Source organism: Microcaecilia unicolor, chromosome 9 (assembly GCF_901765095.1).
Source record: "Microcaecilia unicolor chromosome 9, aMicUni1.1, whole genome shotgun sequence".
Classification (NCBI taxonomy): domain Eukaryota; kingdom Metazoa; phylum Chordata; class Amphibia; order Gymnophiona; family Siphonopidae; genus Microcaecilia; species Microcaecilia unicolor.
The window spans coordinates 164904088-164911193 of record NC_044039.1 but is presented as its reverse complement, the minus strand read 5'-3'; the positions used below and the strand labels follow the sequence as shown (position 1 = coordinate 164911193).

The window sequence follows — 7106 nt, the reverse complement described above, 5'->3', positions numbered from 1 at the left end:
CATCCTTTCGAAAATGCCGCTTTAAGTGTCAAATTGTGCACACAAGGTTATAGAACTAGAGGCTATATTTTTACATGGCATGTACTTGATTTTGCATATGAAGAGTAGGTCTATAAAGGGGCCCTTAGATTTAGGCACTAGGAAAGTGCCTAGAGCTGGAGTAAATACTCACCAAGAGGAGAGTAAGGTTTCATAATCTACACATGTCAGTCCTCCTAAATTCCACCTATATGAATATCTGCATGCAAAGTACACGCCATTGCATGTAGATGCACACATGCAGAATACTGCATTGCCGGAACCTGCTTATTTATGCATGGAAATGACTAGAGTACTGGCATTTACGCATGGGTTTGCCACCTAAAACTAGACAGCTCCTTGTAGAATTACCCCCTAGTGTGCACTGATGCATATAACAGATATCACGGATGCATTCATACTATTTTAGAATCACAGCATATTCCTAATGAAGGGGCCAGGAGCAGGGACAGCATGGCTCATGGGGATCTCCTAACCCCTCGAGTCAAAGAAAGATTGGTGAAGTGGGCACCTGGAGCAGGGTGGCTGCAGGGCTGTTGGAAGTTGTGTGAGGTTGGTGCAGCTGCACAGGGCACAAGAGAGGCAAGGGTGCCAAAACTGAATCCATCACACTGCTTCCCTTGCTTGGCCACTATTTATTTAATTATAATATTTATAGTCTACAAAATCTACAAATCCTCGGTGGATTACACATAAAACAAACATAACTAAAATGATAAAAACAATACAATAAAAAAATGCATGTAACTGTTAGACTCCATTACTACTATTCCACTCAATAAACGGTGGGCAGGGTGGGCGCGTCACACACAGTGCATTTGCAGCTCAGGATAGTCCTGGGTGGCCAGTCAACTAAAGATGTTCAAAAAGGGTTAATGAAAGAGAAGGCATTGTTACTAAGTGGCCGATGCTCAAAAGTTGCCGTTAAAAATCGCATGCATTTAGAAGTTACCGATTTTGAAATAGTGAGCGATGATCAAAAGAATTTGCATGCAAATAAGCTGCACGTAATTTCAGTAAGCAGCTCGGTAGGGAAAGCGCCTAGCGCATGTGTAGAACAGTCACTCACTAACCAGCTTATAATCGAAAGACAAAAACGGCTATATTGCGACCTAAATCAGGAGATAGGCGTTTATCTCCCAAAAACGAATAACGCGGTATAATCGAAAGCCGAACTTGGACGTTTTCAACTGCACTCCATCGCGGAAGCGTTCAAAGTTGACGGGGGCGTGTCAGAGGCGTGGTGAAGGCGGAACTGGGGCGTGGTTATCACCCGAACAGAGATGGGCGCCTTTCGCCGATAATGGAAAAAAAGTATGCGTTTGTAGCTAGAATTTAGGGCACTTTTCCTGGACCCTGCTTTTTCATGAATAAGGCCCCCAAAAGTGCCCTAAATGACCAGATTACTACCAGAGGGAATCAGGGATGACCTCCCCTGACTCCCCCAGTGGTCACTAACCCCCTCCCACCACAAAAAATGATGTTTCACAACTTTTTATTTTCACCCTCAAATGTCATACCCACCTCCCTGGCAGCAGTATGCAGGTCACTGGAGCAGTTGTTAGGGGGTGCAGTGGACTTCAGGCAGGTGGACCCAGGCCCATCCCCCCCCACCTGTTACACTTGTGCTGGTAAATGGGAGCCCTCCACACCGCCCCCCAAACCCACTGTACCCACATGTAGGTGCCCCCCTTCACCCCTTAGGGCTATAGTAATGGTGTAGACTTGTGGGCAGTGGGTTTTGAGGGCGATTTGGGGGGCTCAACACACAAGGGAAGGGTGCTATGCACCCGGGAGCTCTTTTACCTTTTTTTTTGTTTTTGTAAAAGTGCCCCCTAGGGTGGCCGGTTGGTGTCCTGGCATGTGAGGGGGACCAGTGCACTACGACTCCTGGCCCCTCCCACGAACAAATGCCTTGGATTTATTCGTTTTTGAGCTGGGCGCTTTCATTTTCCATTATCACTGAAAAACAAAAACGCCCAGCTCACAAATTGTCGAATAAAACATGGACGTCTATTTTTTTCGAAAATACGGTTCGGTCCGCCCCTTCACGGACCCGTTCTCGGAGATAAACGCCCATGGAGATAGACGTTTTCGTTGAATTATGCCCCTCTATGTGTCCATGCTATACACATGCCCAGGAAAAAAAAAAGCTACAATGTGTGTGCCGTGGATGCCCCTTCACAACATGCTTCAGCCTTTTTTTTAGTTCCATAACTTTTTTACAGTTTCCTTTTATAGGGTTCCATGACAACTATTACACCATGGGGGGTGGGTATTGTTTATATATGAACATAAGAATAGCCCTACTGGGTCAGACCAATGATCCATTTAGCCCAGTATCCTGCTTCCAACAGTACCTGGCAAAAACCCAGTTACTTGCAACATTCCATGCTACCAATCGTGGGGCAAGCAGTGGCTTCCCCCATGTCCATTTCAATACCAGACTATGCACTTTAACTCCAGGAACTTGTCCAAACTTTTTTTTTAAACCAAGATACACTAACCACTCTTACCACCTCCTCTGGCAGTGAAAAAGAGTGAAAAAAAAGATGCACTTTTACCCATACTACACGTCAGGATATTATAGACTTGAATCATATCCCCCCCCCCCCCCCCCCCACACCACAGCCATCTCTTTTCCAAGCTGAAGAGCCCTAACCTGTTTAGTCTTTCCTCATATGGAAGCAGTTCCATCCCCTTTATCATTTTGGTCGCTCTTCTTTGAACCTTTTCTAATTCCGCTATGGCAACCAAGTTGAGGTCACATTATGGAGGATACAGTGGCATTATAATATTCTTGGTCTTATTTTGCATCCCTTTCCTAATAATTCCTAGCATCCTGTTTGCTTTTTTGGCCACCGCCGCACACTGGGCAGAAAATGTCAACATATTGTCTACAATGACATCTAGATCTTTTTCTTGAGTGCTGACTCCTAAGGAGGACCTTAGCATCAGGTAACTATGATTCGGATTATTCTTCCTAATGTGCATCATTTTGCATTTGTGTACATTGCATTTCATCTGTCATTTGGATGCCCAGCCTTCCAGTTTCCTAAGGTCTTCCTGCAATTTTTCAATCTGTATATGTTTTGACAACTTTGAATATTTTTGTGTCATCTGTAAATTTAATCACCTTGCTCATCGTTCTGATTTCCAGATCATTTATAAATATGTTAAATAGCACCGGTCCCAGTACATATCCCTGCGACACTCCACTATTTACCTCCTCCATTGAGAAAAATGGCCATTTAACTCTTCTCTCTCTCTTTTCTGTTCAATAACCAATTCCTAATCCACAGAAGGACAGTGCCTCCTATCCCAAGACTTTTTAATTTTCTCAGGAGTCTCTCATGAGGAACTTTGTCAAAAGCTTTCTGAAAATATAGATACACTACATCAACTGGCTCACCTTTGTCCACATGTTTATTAATGCCTTCAAAGAAGTGAAGCAAATTGGTGAGGCAAGACTTCCCTTGGCTGAACCCATGCTGACACTGTTCCATTAAATCATGTTTGTCTATGCATTATGTAATTTTATCCTTTATAATAGTTTCCACTATTTTGCCCGCCACCGACATCAGGCTTACCGGCCTATAATTTCCAGAATCACCCCTACAGCCCTTTAAAAGAATCAGCATCACATTTTCCATCCTCCAATCTTCAGGTACTACAGACGATTTTTACGACAGGTTACATATTACTAACAGCAGATCAGTAATTTCATGCTTGAGTACTTTGAGTCCTTGGATGTATGCCATCTGGTCCAGATGATTTACTACTCTTTAATTTGTCAGTTTGGCTCAGTACATCTTCCAGGTTCACTGAGATCCATATGTGCATGCAAGTGATAGAATACTATGTACATAAATTATTAAATTAGCTGCTAATTGGTGTTAACAAACAATAATTGGCTATAATTGGTGTTAATTGGCATAAATTTGCATTTATGCATATAACTGCTCTTAGTATTCTACCCACTGAGTGCAGAAAATCCATAGCATGCAACTCCAAGAGGGGTGTGGACTTGAGAGAGGCTCGGATGGGTTAGGGGTGTGCCTAACAATTATGCACACAGGTGATAGAATACTAGCAGTTAGGCACAAGTGTTTACAGCAGCCATTGAGCTAGCGTTAAGTGCTTCTGCCCAGTGTGCAGCAGAAGCCAACAAAGCAAACAGAATGCTAAGAATATTAGGAAAGGGATAGAAAATAAGACCGAGAATATTATAATTCCTCTGTATCGCTCCATGGTGCAACCTCATCTTGAATATTATGTGCAGTTCTGGTCGCTGTATCTCAAAAAAGACAGAATTCAAAATGGTTCAATGAACGGCAACGAAAATAGTTAAAGGGATGGAACTGTGCTCATATGAGGAAAGGCTAAAGAGGTTAGGGATCTTTAGTCTGGAGAAGAGATGGTGGAGGGAGGGATATGAAAGAGATCTGGTGTAGAATAGGTAAACGTGAATTAATTGTGTTTTCTTTCAAAAGGTAATAAGCCTAAAGGACTCAACTAAGGTACATGGTAATATTTTTAAAACAAATAGGAGGACATATTTTTTTACTCAACAAATTGTTAAGCTCTGGAGCTAATTACTAGAAGATGTGGTAACTGCTGTTAGCATCACAGCCAACAAAGATATCCTTTAATAGTCCTGAAAATTCTGAATATTAGGAGGAAAAAACCTCAAATTCTAAAGGCACACTCCTATTGTTGATATCACCAACTATCGGGAGGTCCTTTAAATCATCATGGGTAAAAAACCTCCTTCTTTTCTGTTATTTTGCAAATACTACAATGTCTTTTTACTCTATTTAAACCAAAATAACAAAACCCGTCTATATATATCTAGTACGGGAAAAAGCACTTATCTTATCCAATTACAGTCAACTCGACACCTTCCATGGCCCAACTTGGCCTCAGTTTCGTGTCCTTCTTCAGGGTGCCGTGGTGTCTGACTGATCGAATAAAGTGCTCTCCAATCTGTTCACGCTTCCATTGAACATTGATTATCAGTGATATCCTAATAAGCTCTTTATGATATTATATTGCTATATATAGTAACTGCTGTTAGCATATCTGGGTTTAAAAAAGGTTTGGACAAGTTCCTGGAAGAAAAGTCCATAGTCTCCTATTGAGATAGTCATGGGGAAGCCACTGCTTGTCCCTGAAATCAGTAGCATGGAATCTTGCAACTATTTGGGATTCTGCCAGGTATTTCTGACCTGGATTGGCCACTGTTAGAAGCAAGATACTGGGCTAGATGGACCATTGATCTGCCCCAGAGTGGCTGTTCTTATGCTCTTATGTTCTTAAAGTTAGGTGCATAACTGAGAACTTACATTGTTTTCTATAACAGCAGTTATGCGCATATGTGTCAATATAGAATTTACTTTTAGCACCCCCACCCCCCCATCCTGGCACCTACTTTTAGATGAATTGCACAGAATTACCTCCATAATGTGTGCTAGACTGAAACAAAAGATATACATGGGAAACAAAACAATACAAATCAGAAAAAGCCAAAGTAAGCAACAAAATAATTTTAATGTACACATCCACCTGTATTCTAAATTACACACATAACTTTCTTGTTACCCTCTGACCTTTCCATTGCCAAAATGGTGCATATATAACTTGCCTATGCGCAGGCGCAAAGACGACACAACCATACGCATTTACCAGCATACAGGAGTTCTTAGAGCAAGGAATGCCTAAAAATACATGAGATTGGAGAGTAAACATGTCTTATTTAGAGTGTTAACCGGATCTTTGTGTAAAACACCCTATTAGGAAAACCTAAAACAACACAGAGAAAAATGTGTGTCTGCCCAAATGTCGCTTTGCGTTCAGTGTAATTACACTTCAGTCCTGGAATGTGACATTGTAAAATATCCCAACCAGTCTACCCAAACAAACAGGCAGCACTGTACTGCAGAGCTCTGGACTTTTTAAAATTGGGATTTTGTACTAGCTGTACTAAGCCTTTTCCTCAGATATAGTTCTTCTCTGCTTTATCAAGATCTTTCCCCCACTAAAAGAGAAAGCAATGTCTTCAAAAAAATTAAGGGCTAGATTCTATATATGGCGCCTGAAAAATCCACACGGTAAAAAAAATACGCCTAGGGGTATTCTCTAAAGTACACCTAAATTTTATAGAATCAGCTTAAATTTCCTTGTGGTATATAGAATTGCGCCAAGCATCTCTTAACATGGCCAAATTTGGTCATGTCCATTTAGGCCATGTTTTGTTTGGTGTAAATCCTGACGCCTAAATTAGGCAGAGAGCGGGTGCATTCAATAATAAAGCACATAGATTGTAGAAACATCCACACCCCAACCATGGCCATGCCCCCTTTTCAACTATGCAACTTAGAATTTAGGTGCACCGCAATATAGAATACCCTTAGCGAGTTGTGTGTGTAAATTTCAATTACTGCCAATTCATGCTGATAATTGTTTGTTAACCTCAGTGCTTTTTTTTTTGTGCCGGTACGCACCGGTACGGTGTACTGGCACCTTTTTTACCCAGGGCCAGCTCACATGCCCACCCTCATCTTCCTGACAGCCATGCTTTCTGTTCCTGCCGCCCTGTGTTTAAATCTTTTATTTATTTTAACTGAAGTTGCAGCGCTGCCGACAGCATTAGTGAAAGCAGCACAGGCTCGCCTCCCCTAGCCTTCCCTTTCCTCTCAATGGCCCGCCTTCCTTTGATGTAGTTTCCTGTTTCTGCGAGGGTGGGACACTTAGAGGAAAGGGAAGGCTGGAGGAGGCGAGCCTGCGCTGCTTTCACTAACGCCAGCGGTGGAGCTGTTACTTCAGGTTTAAAAAATAAAAGATTTCAATTCGGGGTGGCAGGAACAGAAAGCAGGACTGTTGGGGGGCTGAGGGTAGGCAGGCGGGGCTGGGGTTGGAACTGGAACTCGACGGGGCTGAAAAGGGGGACAGGTGGAGGCTGGGGCGAGTCACTGGACATTGATGGGAGGGGAGGATAGGGGCAAATGAGAATCGCTGGACATGGAGGGGAGGGCAGAGGAGAATTGCTGGAGATGGATGGGAGGGAG

At 42.7% G+C, this 7106-nt stretch overlaps 1 protein-coding gene across 1 annotated transcript in view; it reads right to left on the bottom strand.

The window, feature by feature from the left end:
- The window catches only part of FRMD6 (FERM domain containing 6), a 331509-nt gene that overhangs the window by 199842 nt on the left and 124561 nt on the right, over nt 1–7106 (bottom strand). The gene's annotated exons all lie outside the window — the stretch shown is intronic.